Raw genomic sequence first — 19,639 nt, forward strand, 5'->3', positions numbered from 1 at the left:
GTCACATAGTGAACAAAGAAGGTATTAAGGTGGATCCGGCAAAGATAGAAACTGTTGAAAAGTGGGAAACCCCGAAAACTCCGAAACACATACGCCAGTTTTTAGGACTAGCTGGTTACTACATAAGGTTCATCCAAGACTTTTCCAGAATAGCAAAACCCTTGACTGCATTAACGCATAAAGGGAAGAAATTTGAATGGAATGATGAACAAGAGAAAGCGTTTCAGTTATTGAAGAAAAAGCTAACTACAGCACCTATATTGTCATTGCCTGAAGGGAATGATGATTTTGTGATTTATTGTGATGCATCAAAGCAAGGTCTCGGTTGTGTATTAATGCAACGAACGAAGATGATTGCTTATGCGTCTAGACAATTGAAGATTCACGAACAAAATTATACGACGCATGATTTGGAATTAGGCGCGGTTGTTTTTGCATTAAAGACTTGGAGGCACTACTTATATGGGGTCAAAAGTATTATATATACCGACCACAAAAGTCTTCAACACATATTTAATCAGAAACAACTGAATATGAGGCAGCGTAGGTGGATTGAATTATTGAATGATTACGACTTTGAGATTCGTTACCACCCGGGGAAGGAAAATGTGGTAGCCGATGCCTTGAGCAGGAAGGACAGAGAACCCATTCGAGTAAAATCTATGAATATAATGATTCATAATAACATTACTACTCAAATAAAGGAGGCGCAACAAGGAGTTTTAAAAGAGGGAAATTTAAAGGATGAAATACCCAAAGGATCGGAGAAGCATCTTAATATTCAGGAAGACGGAACCCGGTATAGGGCTGAAAGGATTTGGGTACCAAAATTTGGAGATATGAGAGAAATGGTACTTAGAGAAGCTCATAAATCCAGATACTCAATACATCCTGGAACGGGGAAGATGTACAAGGATCTCAAGAAACATTTTTGGTGGCCGGGTATGATAGCCGATGTTGCTAAATACGTAGGAGAATGTTTGACATGTTCTAAGGTCAAAGCTGAGCATCAGAAACCATCAGGTCTACTTCAACAACCCGAAATCCCGGAATGGAAATGGGAAAACATTACCATGGATTTCATCACTAAATTACCAAGGACTGCAAGTGGTTTTGATACTATTTGGGTAATAGTTGATCGTCTCACCAAATCAGCACACTTCCTGCCAATAAGAGAAGATGACAAGATGGAGAAGTTAGCAAGACTGTATTTGAAGGAAGTCGTCTCCAGACATGGAATACCAATCTCTATTATCTCTGATAGGGATGGCAGATTTATTTCAAGATTCTGGAAGACATTACAGCAAGCATTAGGAACTCGTCTAGACATGAGTACTGCCTATCATCCACAAACTGATGGGCAGAGCGAAAGAATGATACAAACGCTTGAAGACATGCTACGAGCATGTGTTATTGATTTCGGAAACAGTTGGGATCGACATCTACCGTTAGCAGAATTTTCCTACAACAACAGCTACCATTCAAGCATTGATATGGCGCCGTTTGAAGCACTTTATGGTAGAAAGTGCAGGTCTCCGATTTGTTGGAGTGAAGTGGGGGATAGACAGATTACGGGTCCGGAGATTATACAAGAAACTACCGAGAAGATCATCCAAATTCAACAACGGTTGAAAACCGCCCAAAGTCGAAAAAAGAGCTACGCTGACATTAAAAGAAAAGATATAGAATTTGAAATTGGAGAGATGGTCATGCTTAAAGTTGCACCTTGGAAAGGCGTTGTTCGATTTGGTAAACGAGGGAAATTAAATCCAAGGTATATTGGACCATTCAAGATTATTGATCGTGTCGGACCAGTAGCTTACCGACTAGAGTTACCTCAACAACTCACGGCTGTACATAACACTTTCCACGTCTCGAATTTGAAGAAATGTTTTGCTAAAGAAGATCTCACTATTCCGTTAGATGAAATCCAAATCAACGAAAAACTTCAATTCATCGAAGAACCCGTCGAAATAATGGATCGTGAGGTTAAAAGACTTAAGCAAAACAAGATACCAATTGTTAAGGTTCGATGGAATGCTCGTAGAGGACCCGAGTTCACCTGGGAGCGTGAAGATCAGATGAAGAAGAAATACCCGCATCTAATTCCAGAATATTCGTCAACACCTTCAACAGCTTAAAATTTCGGGACGAAATTTATTTAACGGGTAGGTACTGTAGTGACCCTAACTTTTCCATGTTTATATATATATTAATTGAGATTGATATTTACATGATTAAATGTTTCCAACATGTTAAGCAATCAAACTTGTTAAGACTTGATTAATTGAAATATGTTTCATATAGACAATTGACCACCCAAGTTGACCGGTGATTCACGAACGTTAAAACTTGTAAAAACTATATGATGACATATATATGGATATATATATAGTTAACATGATACTATGATAAGTAAACATATCATTAAGTATATTAACAATGAACTACATATGTAAAAACAAGACTACTAACTTAATGATTTTTAAACGAGACATATATGTAACGATTATCGTTGTAAAGACATTTAATGTATATATATATCATATTAAGAGATATTTATACATGATAATATCATTATAATATAATAATTTAAAATCTCATTTGATATTATAAACATTGGGTTAACAACATTTAACAAGATCGTTAACCTAAAGGTTTCAAAACAACACTTACATGTAACGACTAACGATGACTTAACGACTCAGTTAAAATGTATATACATGTAGTGTTTTAATATGTATTTATACACTTTTGAAAGACTTCAATACACTTATCAAAATACTTCTACTTAACAAAAATGCTTACAATTACATCCTCGTTCAGTTTCATCAACAATTCTACTCGTATGCACCCGTATTCGTACTCGTACAATACACAGCTTTTAGATGTATGTACTATTGGTATATACACTCCAATGATCAGCTCTTAGCAGCCCATGTGAGTCACCTAACACATGTGGGAACCATCATTTGGCAACTAGCATGAAATATCTCATAAAATTACAAAAATATGAGTAATCATTCATGACTTATTTACATGAAAACAAAATTACATATCCTTTATATCTAACCCATACACCAACGACCAAAAACACCTACAAACACTTTCATTCTTCAATTTTCTTCATCTAATTGATCTCTCTCAAGTTCTATCTTCAAGTTCTAAGTGTTCTTCATAAATTCCAAAAGTTCTAGTTTCATAAAATCAAGAATACTTTCAAGTTTGCTAGCTCACTTCCAATCTTGTAAGGTGATCATCCAACCTCAAGAAATCTTTGTTTCTTACAGTAGGTTATCATTCTAATACAAGGTAATAATCATATTCAAACTTTGGTTCAATTTCTATAACTATAACAATCTTATTTCAAGTGATGATCTTACTTGAACTTGTTTTCGTGTCATGATTCTGCTTAAAGAACTTCGAGCCATCCAAGAATCTGTTGAATCTAGATCCATTTTTCTCTTTTCCAGTAGGTTTATCCAAGGAACTTAAGGTAGTAATGATATTCATAACATCATTCGATTCATACATATAAAGCTATCTTATTCGAAGGTTTAAACTTGTAATCACTAGAACATAGTTTAGTTAATTCTAAACTTGTTCGCAAACAAAAGTTAATCCTTCTAACTTGACTTTTAAAATCAACTAAACACATGTTCTATATCTATATGATATGCTAACTTAATTATTTAAAACCTGGAAACATGAAAAACACCGTAAAACCGGATTTATGCCGTCGTAGTAACACCGCGGGCTGTTTTGGGTTAGTTAATTAAAAACTATGATAAACTTTGATTTAAAAGTTGTTATTCTGAGAAAATAATTTTTATTATGAACATGAAACTATATCCAAAAATTATGGTTAAACTCAAAGTGGAAGTATGTTTTCTAAAATGGTCATCTAGACGTCGTTCTTTCGACTGAAATGACTACCTTTACAAAAATGACTTGTAACTTATTTTTCCGACTATAAACCTATACTTTCTCTGTTTATATTCATAAAATAGAGTTCAATATGAAACCATAGCAATTTGATTCACTCAAAACGGATTTAAAATGAAGAAGTTATGGGTAAAACAAGATTGGATCATTTTTCTCATTTTAGCTACGTGAAAATTGGTAACAAATCTATTCCAACCATAACTTAATCAACTTGTATTGTATATTATGTAATCTTGAGATACCATAGACACGTATACAATGTTTCGACCTATCATGTCGACACATCTATATATATTTCAGAACAACCATAGACACTCTATATGTGAATGTTGGAGTTAGCTATACAGGGTTGAGGTTGATTCCAAAATATATATAGTTTGAGTTGTGATCAATACTGAGATACGTATACACTGGGTCGTGGATTGATTCAAGATAATATTTATCGATTTATTTCTGTACATCTAACTGTGGACAACTAGTTGTAGGTTACTAACGAGGACAGCTGACTTAATAAACTTAAAACATCAAAATATATTAAAAGTGTTGTAAATATATTTTGAACATACTTTGATATATATGTATATATTGTTATAGGTTAGTGAATCAACCAGTGGCCAAGTCTTACTTCCCGACGAAGTAAAAATCTGTGAAAGTGAGTTATAGTCCCACTTTTAAAATCTAATATTTTTGGGATGAGAATACATGCAGGTTTTATAAATGATTTACAAAATAGACACAAGTACGTGAAACTACATTCTATGGTTGAATTATCGAAATCGAATATGCCCTTTTTTATTAAGTCTGGTAATCTAAGAATTAGGGAACAGACACCCTAATTGACGCAAATTCTAAAGATAGATCTATTGGGCCTAACAAACCCCATCCAAAGTACTGGATGCTTTAGTACTTCGAAATTTATATCATATCCGAAGGGTGTCCCGGAATGATGGGGATATTCTTATATATGCATCTTGTTAATGTCGGTTACCAGGTGTTCACCATATGAATGATTTTTATCTCTATGTATGGGATGTGTATTGAAATATGAAATCTTGTGGTCTATTATTATGATTTGATATATATAGGTTAAACCTATAACTCACCAACATTTTTGTTGACGTTTTAAGCATGTTTATTCTCAGGTGATTATTAAGAGCTTCCGCTGTCGCATACTTAAATAAGGACGAGATTTGGAGTCCATGCTTGTATGATATTGTGTAAAAACTGCATTCAAGAAACTTATTTTGTTGTAACATATTTGTATTGTAAACCATTATGTAATGGTCGTGTGTAAACAGGATATTTTAGATTATCATTATTTGATAATCTACGTAAATCTTTTTAAAACCTTTATCTATGAAATAAAGGTTATGGTTTGTTTTAAAAATGAATGCAGTCTTTGAAAAACGTCTCATATAGAGGTCAAAACCTCGCAACGAAATCAATTAATATGGAACGTTTTTAATCAATAAGAACGGGACATTTCATATGGCGCGCCGCGCCAGGTGGCAGTTCAGCAAATTTTTTTTTTTTATTTTGTATTTTCATGTGGTTTGTTCAAGGGTTGGTTTGGGTTGTTACATATAAACCTATACTTTTTCTGTTTGGATTCTTAAATTAGAGTTCAATATGAAACCATAGCAATTTGATTCACTCAAAACGGATTTAAAATGAAGAAGTTATGGGTAAAACAAGATTGGATATTTTTGATCTTTTTAGCTACGGGAAATGTTTAACAAATCTATACAAATCATATCCTAGCTAACTTATATTGTATTATACATGTATTCTAATATATTATATAATCTTGGGATACCATAGACACTTATGCAAATGTTTTGACATATCATATCGACCCAAGTATATATATTATTTGGAACAACCATAGACACTCTATATGCAGTAATGTTGGAGTTAGCTATACAGGGTTGAGGTTGATTCCAAAAATATATATACTTTGAGTTGTGATTTAGTCTGAGACGTGTATACACTAGGTCGTGGATTGATTCAAGATAATATATATCGATTTATTTCTGTACATCTAATACACTCAAATCTTTAAAACATAATAAAAATGGTTGTAATTATATTTTGATCATACTTTGATATATATGTACATATTTGTATAGGTTCGTGAATCGATACGTGGCCAAGTCTTATTTCCGAGGAAGGAAATATCTGTGAAAGTGAGTTATAGTCCCACTTTTAAAATCTAATATTTTTGGGATGAGAATACATGCAGGTTTTATAAATGATTTACAAAATAGACACAAGTACGTGAAACTACATTCTATGGTTGAATTATCGAAATCGAATATGCCCCTTTTTATTAAGTCTGGTAATCTAAGAATTAGGGAACATACACCCTAATTGACGCGAATCCTAAAGATAGATCTATTGGGCCTAACAAACCACATCCAAAGTACCGGATGCTTTAGTGCTTCGAAATTTATATCATATCCGAAGGGTGTCCCGGAATGATGGGGATATTCTTATATATACATCTTGTTAATGTCGGTTACCAGGTGTTCACCATATGAATGATTTTTATCTCTATGTATGGGATGTGTATTGAAATATGAAATCTTATGGTCTATTGTTACGATTTGATATATATAGGTTAAACCTATAACTCACCAACATTTTTGTTAACGTTTAAAGCATGTTCATTCTCAGGTGAATACTAAGAGCTTCCGCTGTTGCATACTAAAATAAGCACAAGATTTGGAGTCCATGTTTGTATGATATTGTGTAAAAACTGCATTCAAGAAACATATGTCGATGTAATATATTTCTATTGTAAACCATTATGTAATGGTCGTGTGTAAACAGTATATTTTAGATTATCATTATTTAATAATCTACGTAATGTTTTTAAAACCTTTATTGATAAAATAAAGGTTATGGTTGTTTTAAAAATGAATGCAGTCTTTGGAAAATGTCTCATATAGAGGTCAAAAACTCGCAATGAAATCAATTAATATGGAACGTTTATAATCAATATGAACGGGACATTTCAAACACCATGCCCACTAGCCCTTCCGTCTAGTGAACATTCTGGGTGGGGGTGTTAAACTCGGTAGCTACCTTTAGGATTCGCGTCAATTAGGTGTGCACTAATTCTCAAAATTAGTGATGTTTCCTAATTCTTAGGTTACCAAGCAATAATAATCAGGGGAAAAATATTCATATCAACTGTGGTAATTATCACATCCACATAATTCAATGGTTGCAATTATCACGTCTACATAATTCATTTGAGGAATGTTTTTCTTGTGTCTATCTCGTCAAACATTTATAAAAGCATTTCATGTATTCGCAGTTCAAAATGTATTTCAAAAGCATTTAATAAAGCAGTTGTAAAAGTAGCGCATGTATTCTCAGTCCCAAAAATGTAAAGAGTAAAATGGAATCAAATAAACTCACTATAACGTATTTTGTAGTAAAAATAAATATGACGAAACTGAACAATGCAGGGTAGGCCTCGGATTCACGAATCTATATCATTTGTATATATATTAATACATATCCTTGTAGTCGAACAATTATATATATATTATTGTTAATGATAAATTTTTATTAGTAACTTATATATTTTGTTATTAATATATATTCATTTTTATATATATAAAAATATAAATTTTGTTACGTTATATGTATAAAATATTTTTATATATATTTCATTTTTTGTTAACTTAGTAATTATAATAATTCCAAAATAACATTTGTAATGGTAAAAATGATAATAATGATAATATCTTATGTTACTAATAAAAATATTAAAGTTAATAATTTTGTTATTAATAATATTGATGATAGTTTTTGATTATAAATCTCATAATGATAATACTAGTAATTTTTGATAAAATGAATAATTTAGTAATAATGGTAGTGAAAATAATAATCTTTGATATAAGTACATAATACTTAATAATAATAATTATAACAATCCTATTACTAATGGTAATCTTAATATTGATACTTTTACTAATAATAATAATAACTCCTAAATGTTTCAAATACTAATACTAATGATAAATATTATAATACTAGTAATAATAATAGTAACATTAATACTAACAATAATAATACTAGTAATGATAATTCTAATAAGTTTTTGAATTATAATTTTTAGTACTTTTAATAATAATGGTAACAATGATAATGACTATAATACTTATACATATAATAGTAATAATAATTTTTAACACTAATACAATCATAACAATAACAATAATAACCATAACAATAATTATACTAGTAATAATAATAATAATCATAATAATAATAATAATAATAATAATAATAATAATAACACTTATCATAACAACAACATTTATAATAGTAGTAATTAATAATAATAATAATAATAATAATAATAATAATAATAATAATAATAATAATAATAATAATAATAATAATAATAATAATAATAATAATAATAATAATAATAATAATAATAATAATAATAATAATGGAAAATTACTACCTTATAAGAAAAGCTCAAAAAAATACGCCACCAGCAGGACTCGAACCTGAGACCTCTAGCTAACTCGAGTACCTCCTTAACCACTCTGCTGTAACCATTTTTCTGATTTAAATAGGATCCCCATATGTATAACCCGTATATTATGTAACTTCATCTTCTACAAAGATAAATCAGTCGACCAGTTTCCCATTCATATTCTAGTCGACCAGAATCCATAATATAAACAAAATAACGTATTACTTGTTTAATTTGTAAACAATCTGTGTTGTTAATTTAAATTAATTAGAGACAAAAATATAACAGTCGCTAAAAAAAATAAAGATGAAGAACGTAATTTCAATTTTTGAGATTTAGATATTTTTGGATCACGATTTCTACATGAATTAGTTTCTAAATCATTCCTGTAAACTTCCAGGACCTTCAATTTAGCTTAAAACATAAAAATGAATTCGAATTTCTTGATGAACATAATCGTTTGACTTTTTGAATTTACAGTTTGACTTCAAAATTCGAATTATATTTCGCGAATTAAAACCTGTAAATTTACAGTTAGTTTGAGTAAGAGATTCCAAACTCAACTGCATTTTTACATTTTGGGATTTGATTCAAAATTAAGGGTTAGCCAAAAAATTATGTCGACAGAGTACCGAAGCTTTTTTTATATATATATAATTTCTGTTTTTAATTCCTTTGCACTCGCAGATAGAGATACATTATATAACTAAATCGAATATGTGGAGCATTATATGACAAGGTCGATTGGAATTGACTTGTAACAAACCGGCGACAGGGAAAAAAAGATTGAACAGATAAAGGAAAAAATATCCTGTTTGATCACGATATATATTTAACAGATATGAATCTCACCTAAAAAAATTATAGATAGAAACAACATTTAAATAATTTTAGATTGTGACATAAACTGCTTAATTTATAAATTTATTATTATATCATTTTTTTTATATTAAGAAATACGTATAATTACATTAAAAATAATAATTTTATTACTAGTAAATAATAATGATATAAAAATGATAATAATTATATTTATTAATGATAATAATAATAGATGACATTATTTTCTAATAACTATAATAATAATGATAATAATTTACAATAATAATAATAATAATAATTCTTAATGATAATGGTGATAATGATATTTACTAATATTATTCATAATAATTATTTCTTTACTACTACTTATAATAATAATGATGTTAATAATGAATAAAAAAAATATAACTATCTAAATGTATCAAATTTCATATTATAATTTAATAATATTATTAATACTGATATTTAATAGTAATAATAAGATAATATCTATAATTAAACTTTTAATTACTTTTAATATATTAATATTACAATTTATCAATTTTGTAATATTTAACATTTTTTTGTATATTTAATATTTGTAAATTTTATGTATATTATAGTATATATAATATTACTTTTGTAGTGTTTACTAATTATTCAATATATAATTGAATATTTATACACTATACACATATATATAATAATACTCATACATAGAACTCATGTATATATATATATATATATACATATATATATATATATATATTTTTTTTTTTTTTTTTGTTTGCACACAATTGTTCGTGAATCGTCTGGTATAGTCAAAGGTTACATGAATCTATGTAAACAGTTCAAAATTTCTTGAGACTCAACATTATCGACTTTGCTTATCGTGTCGGAAACATATAAAGATCAAGTTTAAATTTGATCGGAAATTTCTGGGTCGTCACAGTACCTACCCGTTAAAGAAATTTCGTCCCAAAATTTGATCGAGGTCATCATGGCTAACAATAAAAATGTTTTTATGATGATTATGAGTTGGTAATAGAGTTTTATCAATATTGAGTAAAATGGATGAATCAATTCGTTTATGCGAAGAGTACGAGTGAAGCTATCCCAAAAGGGTGAAATGAGTAGATGAAGATTTGTCATATCTTTGACGTAGATAGGATTGATTTCCAAAGTCTAAGAGATTTGGAGAAAATCTTTGTAATAAGATTTGATTCTTCGGTAATCAAGGAAATTAGAATTCTCTTTGGTAAAATGTGATAATCTGTTTCGATTTCTCTGTTGGATATTTCACTATAAATCTACCCTCTTCATTTCCTTATTTTCACAACTCACTCCTTCTATTCTTTCTTCCTTGATTTAACTTTTGTTTTCTCTTCTCGACTTTAAGTCAAACGAATAATGATTCAGAATTCATAGGTATGGAGTTTCGAGTGAACATGATTAATGTTCTAAGAGAGAGATTGTAATAGTACGACCTTGATTGGTCAAATTACTAGAATTCAAGGGAAATGATAGGACTATCAAGAAAATATGTTCTTGATATGTTTAGAGATTAGATAGAATGTAAGAGTCGTGTAAATGGCACATGACGACATTAAGATCTGTGAATCATCACGTTCCATTAGAAACTCAGCATGACTTACTGTAATATAATCACGTTGATCAAGTGTCATTATATTATACTAACTCATGCATCAATTTTCAACATTACTTCAATAACATTCATATATTAAGCTCGAAAGTTTACAGAATATAAAAACTAACAGTTTCTATATGATGTAACACTGATAGCACGAAGAGATTAATGATTTTAGATAAAAATAGTTATGAAAATATCTTTAGAAATATAGAGGATATTTATAATGAAAGATACGATGATATCTTGGAATTTCTAATATCGAAGGATGGTGAAGAAAATTTGTCCGCAAGAGTTTGGAGTCAGAAGCAAGGTATTCGCTAAAGATTTCATTAGAAACAGAATCATCAGGATTCTTAATGTACAAGTTTAATCCTTGTGATTTGTTCAGAGACTCCTTCTTAGTTTGCTCAATCAGTTTTTTTCTGTTTCAAACTTTTTCTGAGCTTTGCCAACATACAATTCTTTATCATCAACTTTTGGCTGTTGAGGTCGTTTACAGTTTTTGTTGCTTCATTCAACTTTTCAAAATTCAGAGCATTAATTCGCAGAATGGTTACTTTTCAGAATTTCAGACTGGAAGATCATAGTTCTAAGAGATAAATGTTATATGGATACATATAACTATTGATGTGGAAACGTTGCGAGACTCACAATACAAATTTGCTGATTCCCGGTAATTGGTATGGCAATTCTTGTTACAAGATGCGGATATGTACATGATGAGACTTCAATAGATAAATATAGTGATTTGTCGGAGAGATTTAAGCCAAGGAGCAATGAGGTTGCTGGTACGTCTGCTGGTAATATGATGGAATATAAAAGGTTCCCCGGTAACAATAAAAGAGCATGCATATATATAAAGGTTATAATAAGGTTGTTCAGAACGAAAAGTTGAAGTTGACTTGTTGGAGCTGTGACAAAACTGGCTATCTCGAACGGAATTGCAAAGTTATTTTCGGTAATAATAACGCTAAAGGAATTAACACAGCTTTGTGTTAAAACTTTACTCAGTTTCCGAGTGTTTTCAGGTGCATAACTATATGCATAAATCTTTTCTTCCGTAGATGAAGTGCGGTTGATTCATCCTCCCGATTGAGTTGTTTTCAAGAATCATGAAAGGTTTGAATCGCAGATTGTAATCTTCAAGATACAAATGAGGTTTAAGATGAAATCAAGTGGCAAGCTTGAAGAATTGTTTAGTTTCATATGTTTTAATCAGTATTTTAATTCATTTTAATTGTCCAATGTTACTAGTCCACAGTCGATAGTCCACAGTTAACAGTCCAATAATTCATATATAGTTTAATATATAATATTCGAATTAATTAATACGTATCGTGACCCGTGTACATGTCTCAGACTCGATCACAACTCAAAGTATATATATTATTATAGAATCAACCTCAACCCTGTATAGCTAACTCAATCATTACTGCATATAGAGTGTCTATGGTTATTCCAAATAATATATATAGATGCATCGATATTATATGTCAAAACCTTGTATACGTGTCCCGATATTTAAATGCGTAAATAACAGTATTTAAATGACGATAAATAAAGTGCGTAAAATAAATAACAGAAATTAAATGAGGATAAATAAAATTGCGAGAATATAAATTGCGATAAATAAACTGCGATAAATAAATTGCGATAATAAAATATAATAAGGAATTAACAGTTAGCTAGGAACAGTTAGCTAGGATTTTGTTAGCGTGGATTCCTAACAAAATTTTCTCATGGTTAATTTGTTTTTTTCTAACAAATTTTATTTTTGTCCAATGTTTTCTTCATTATTCCACTTGTTGCATTCTGATAGATCAAAATCCAAATATGAAATTGAATGAAAAGGGTTATTCTGTGGTGAACGAATACGTATATCGGTGGTTGTAAATAGGATAGTAAATAACTGTTGAATTAGGTTTGAAAGAATGTACAGTGTACTTATTAATGTGAAATCTAAATATTCCTCGGGTATTACCTACCCGTTAAAATATTTTCACCATTAACGGTTTATACAAAAGAATTTTAATTACAATCTTTATGAAAATATACTTACATATATATTTTCTTCAGATGTAATCATGAATTTAATGAGTCAATATTATATTAGACTTATTTGATTTACCGTTAGAATAAGAATACATAATCTCTAAAACATTAGAGATTACATATTCGTCATGTCGAACGAAGATAAATGATGTAGAATGTCATGTAGAATGATGATTATGCTCGAGGTACAGATTGTGATGTTGAAGCGTGTGTTGTTGATGGTACTGGTATTGATGTTGGTGGTACTGTTGGTGTCGTTGATGTTGCTGAAGCTGGTACGTTTTGCACCATATTTTTCAAGGCTACAACTCGGGCGCATAGTTCGTTGACTTATTACTCCGGGATGATTGTCTGTAAGAACGGGCGAATGAATAAGGTTTAGAATCTGAGTTATGATATAGTCGTGGCGAGATATTCGGGAAATGAGGGTGAAAATGGTGTTACGAACTGGTTCGCCAGTAAGTGCTTCAGGTTCTTCATCAAGAGGTGAATTCAGTTAGTGGAAGGGATCACCTTCTGCGCGTCTCCATTGATTAAGTTGACTACGAACCCATCAGATGAATTGGGGATGGATGATTGGTTGATTCATTCTAGTGACACTGCTTTTGGAGCTTAGGTGAAACTCCATATAGGAATAGCTGTCGGAATCTGAGGAATTCGAACTGATTGCGGGATCCATCTCGTACGATCAGATGAAGGATTTTTCGATATGAAATGATTTTCGAATATTGGATGATATTCTAACTACATAGAATATCTCTATATATAGTACTAAAGATTTCGTAGACTACAGAGGAATTTATGGCATTTGTCAGGCAAGTCTGCAGTAACAGATGCGCTAAGATATGAATTATCAGGTACACTATGATATGAATTTTGTCTATACACTATTCATGAAGTCAATGCAGTAAAATGTGTCTAGCTTAAAAATGATAACCAGGTAATTTCCTAAGGATGATAAGCAGGTAATTTTTAGACACGAAATGATAAGCAAAACTTTTGACATGCAGACACGGTCGAAGTCCAGACTCATTAATGCATCCTAACAACTACTAGTTAGACACACTAATTAAAGACCTAGTTCACTAAGACCACCGCTCTGACACCAACTGTGAAGACCCGTCCTAATCCATCTGGACAAATACATTACATTTGGTTATATCGTGAGGTATTTGACCTCTATATGATACATTTTACAAACATTGCATTCGTTTTTAAAAGACAAACTTTCTTTACATTGAAAGTTGACGGCATGCATACCATTTCATAATATATCCAACTATAATTTATTTAATAATAATCTTGATGAACTCAACGACTCGAATGCAACGTCTTTTGAAATATGTCATGAATGACTCCAAGTAATATCCCTAAGATGAGCTAATGCACAGCGGAAGATTTCTTTAATACCTGAGAATAAACATGCTTTAAAGTGTCAACCAAAAAGTTGGTGAGTTCATAGGTTTATCGTAAACAATAAAATTCATTATTTTGATAGACCACAAGATTTAAATCCTGCATGGTACAAATGGGCCCGAATCCTATACCCACCTGTAATGTACATGCGATATCTTTTAAATACAGTACACCTTTCTCGTGTACGAAATCATCTTTCATAAATCTTAGTAACCGTACACATATCTTGTGCACAAAAAATAACATACACATAACCTGTGTATAAAATCATTCTCTCGATACATAACATTCACTTTTCATTGCTTTCATAGCTTGGCTTGGTAACCAACTTTAACATATAATGCGCATAATAATATCCCCAAAACAGAACATCTCGTCTGTATAATAATCATATAAACTTCGAAGTACTAAACACCACGCCCACTAGCCCTTCCGTCTAGTGAACATTCTGGGTGGGGGTGTTAAACCCAGTAGCTACCTTTAGGATTCGCGTCAATTAGGCGTGCACTAGTGATGTTCCCTAATTCTTAGGTTACCAAGCAATAATAATCAGGGGAAAAATATTCATATCAACTGTGGCAATTATCACGTCCACATAATTCAATGGTGGCAATTATCACGTCCACATAATTCATACAAGGAATGTTTTGCTTGTGTCTATCTCGCCAAACATTTATAAAAGCATTTCATGTATTCGCAGTTCAAAATGTATTTCAAAAGCATTTAATAAAGCAGTTGTAAAAGTAGCGCATGTATTCTCAGTCCCAAAAATGTAAAGAGTAAAAGGGGATCAAATGAACTCACTATAATGTATTTTGTAGTAAAAATACATATGACGAAACTGAACAATGCAGGGTAGGCCTCGGATTCACGAACCTTTATCATTTGTATATATATTAATACATATCCTTGTAGTCGAACAATTATATATATATTATTATTAATGATAAATTTTTATTAGTAACTTATATATTTTGTTATTAATATATATTCATTTTTATATATATAAAAATATAAATTTTGTTACGTTATATGTATTAAATATTTTTATATATATATTTCATTTGTTTATTAACTTAGTAATTATAATAATACCAAAATAACATTTGTAATGGTAAAAATGATAATAATGATAATATCTTATGTTACTAATAAAAATATTAAAGTTAATAATTTTGTTATTAATAATATTGATGATAGTTTTTGATTATAAATCTCATAATGATAATACTAGTAATTTTTGATAAAATGAATAATTTAGTAATAATGGTAGTGAAAATAATAATTTTTGATATAAGTACATAATACGTAATAATAATAATTATAACAATCCTATTACTAATGGTAATCTTAATATTGATACTTTTACTAATAATAATAATAACTCCTAAATGTTTCTAATACTACTACTAATGATAAATATTATAATACTAGTAATAATAACAGTAACATTAATACTAACAATAATAATACTAGTAATGATAATTCTAATAAGTTTTTGAATTATAATTTTTAGTACTTATAATAATAATGGCAACAATGATAATGACTATAATACTTATACATATAATAGTAATAATAATTTTTAACACTAATACAATCATAACAATAATAACCATAACAACAATTATACTAGTAATAATAATAATCATAATAATAATAATAATAATAATAATAATGTTAATAATAATAACACTTATCATAACAACAACATTTATAATAGTAGTAAATAATAATAATAATAATAATAATAATAATAATAATAATAATAATAATAATAATAATAATAATAATAATAATAATAATAATAATAATAATAATAATAATAATAATAATAATAATAATAATAATGGAAAATTACTACCTTAGAAGAAAAGCTCAAAAAAATACGCCACCAGCAGGACTCGAACCTGAGATCTCTAGCTAACCCGAGTACCTCCTTAACCACTCTGCCGTAACCATTTTTCTGATTTAAATAGGATCCCCATATGTATAACCCATATATTATGTAACTTCATCTTCTACAAAGATAAATCAGTCGACCAGTTTCCCATTCATATTCTAGTCGACCAGAAACCATAATATAAACAAAATAACGTATTACTTGTTTAATTTGTAAACAATCTGTGTTGTTAATTTAAATTAATTAGAGACAAAAAAATATAACAGTCGCTAAAAAAATAAAGATGAAGAACGTAATTTCAATTTTTGAGATTTAGATGTTTTTGGATCACGATTTCTACATGAATTAGTTTCTAAATCATTCGTGTAAACTTCCTGGACCTTTAATTTATCTTAAAACATAAAAATGAATTCAAATTTCTTGATGAACATAGTCGTTTGACTTTTTGAATTTACAGTTTGACTTCAAAATTCAAATTATATTTCGCGAATTAAAACCTGTAAATTTACAGTTAGTTTGAGTAAGAGATTCCAAACTCAACTGCATTTTTACATTTAGGGATTTGATTCAAAATTAAGGGTTAGCTAAAAAATTATGTCGACAGAGTACCGAAGCTTTTTTTTATATATATATAATTTCTGTTTTTAATTCCTTTTCACTCGCAGATAGAGATACATTATATAACTAAATCAAATATGTGGACCATTACATGACAAGGTCTATTGGAATTGACTTGTAACAAACCGGCGACATGGACAAAAAGATTGAACAGAGAAAGGAAAAAACATTCTGTTTGATCGCGATATATATTTAACAGATATGAATCTCACCAAAAACAATTACAGATAGAAACAACATTTAAATAATTTTAGATTGTGACATAAACTGCTTAATTTATAAATTTATTGTTATATCGGTTTTTTTTATATCAAGAAATACGTATAATTACATTAAAACTAATAATTTTATTACTAGTAAATAATAATGATATAAAAATGATAATAATTATATTTATTAATGATAATAATAATAGATGACATTATTTTCCAATAACTATAACAATAATGATAATAATTTATAACAATAATAATAATAATTCTTAATGATAATGGTGATAATGATATTTACTAATATTATTCATAATAATTATATCTTTACTACTACTTATAATAATAATGATGTTAATAATATATATAATAATACTCATACATAGAACTCATGTGTGTGTGTGTGTGTATATATATATATATATATATATATATATATATATATATATATATATATATATATATATATATATATATATTTATTTATTTATTTTTGTTTACACACAATTGTTCGTGAATCGTCTGGTATAGTCAAAGGTTACATGAATCTATGTAAACAGTTCCAAATTTCTTGAGACTCAATAATATCGACTTTGCTTATCGTGTCGAAAACATATAAAGATCAAGTTTAAATTTGATCGAAAATTTCTGGGTCGTCACATAGCGTAAAGTTTTTCCTTCCTCAACAATTTTAGAACCATTCTCAAATGTTCTCCATGCTCTTGATCATTCTTGGAGTAAATAAGTATATCATCGATGAATACAATGACAAACTTGTCAAGATATGGCCTACACACTCGATTCATGAGGTCCATGAATAAGGCTGGTGCGTTAGTCAAACCAAACGGCATAACCATAAACTCATAATGACCGTAACACGTTCTAAAAGTAGTCTTTAGAATATCATCCTCCTTCACTCGCATTTGATGATACCCAGAACGTAAATCAATCTTCGAATAAATCGACGAACCTTGCAGTTGATCAAATAAGTCGTCAATTCTTGGTGGTGGATAACGGTTTTTGATGGTAAGTTTGTTTAACTCTTGGTAGTCGATACACAATCTGAATGTACCATCCTTCTTCTTGACAAACAAAACATGAGCTCCCCACAGTGATGTACTTGGTCGAATGAAACCACGCTCCAAAAGTTCTTGTAATTGGCTTTGTAATTCTTTCATTTCGCTGGGTGCAAGTCTGTAAGGAGCAAGAGCTATTGGTGCAGCTCCGGGTATAAGATCTATTTGAAATTCAACGGATCGGTGTGGAGGTAGTCCCGGTAATTCTTTCGAAAATACATCAGGAAATTCTTTTGCGACAGGAATATCATTGATGTTCTTTTCTTCGGAATTGACTTTCTCAACGTGTGCTAGAACGGCATAGCAACCTTTTCTTATTAGTTTTTGCGCCTTCAAGTTACTAATAAGATTTAACTTCGCGTTGCTCTTTTCTCCTTACACCATTAAGGGTTTTCCCTTTTCGTGCATAATGTGAATCGCATTTTTGTCGCAAACAACCTCTGATCTCTCCTTTTCAACCAGTCCATGCCAATTATCACATCAAAACTTCCTAACTCTACTGGTATCAAATTAATCTTAAACGTTTCGTCAACCAGTTTAATTTTTCTGTTCCTGCATACATTATATGCTTTAATTAATTTACCGTTCGCTGATTAGAGTAAAAAACTTATTATCCAAAGGCGTTAATGGACAACTTAATTTAGCACAAAAATTTCTACTCATATAGCTTCTATCCGCACCCGAATCAAATAAAACATAAGCAGGTTTTTCATCAATAAGAAACGTACCCGTAACATGCTCCGGGTCTTCCTGTGCTTCAGTCGCGTTAATATTAAAGACTCTTCCACGGCTTTGACCATTATTATTCCCCTGGGTTGGACACATACTTTTGTAATGGCCCTTCTTCCCGCATCTGAAACAAGTAATGTCGCCATTTTCTGTTCCTTTAACCACTGGTCCGTAAACTTCATACTTTGCTGCACTATGCCCCTTTCTATTACATTTGGTACATGATACCGAACAGTAAGTAGTCGGATGGTACCCTTCACACCTTTTGCATGGAATTTTCTGATTTTTGTTACCATTGTTGTTATTGAAATGGTTGTTGGAATTGTTGTTGCGGTTGTTATTGTTGTTGGGATGATTGTTATAGTTGTTGTGGTTGTTATTATGGTTGTTGTTGAGATTGCGATTGTTGTTGTTGCGATTGATGTTGCGGTTGTTGTGATTGTTGTTGCGATTGTGGTTGTGATTGTTGTTGTTGTTGTATTGGTGACCCTTGTCACTATTTTCTTCCCACTTTCTCGTGACTTGCTTCATTTTAGCCTCCTCGACTGCCTGCTCTTTAATTCTTCCTTCAACCTGGCTTATGAGTTTGTGAGCCATTTGACTTGCTTTTTGCATTGAGGTGGGCGCGCTTGAACTCACATCCTCCTGAATTATTTCTGGTAACCCTTTCACAAACGCGTCGATCTGCTCTTCTTCATCTTCGAACACTCTTTGACACAATAGACAAAACTCTGT

Source organism: Rutidosis leptorrhynchoides, chromosome 2 (assembly GCF_046630445.1).
Source record: "Rutidosis leptorrhynchoides isolate AG116_Rl617_1_P2 chromosome 2, CSIRO_AGI_Rlap_v1, whole genome shotgun sequence".
Taxonomy (NCBI): Eukaryota; Viridiplantae; Streptophyta; class Magnoliopsida; order Asterales; family Asteraceae; genus Rutidosis; species Rutidosis leptorrhynchoides.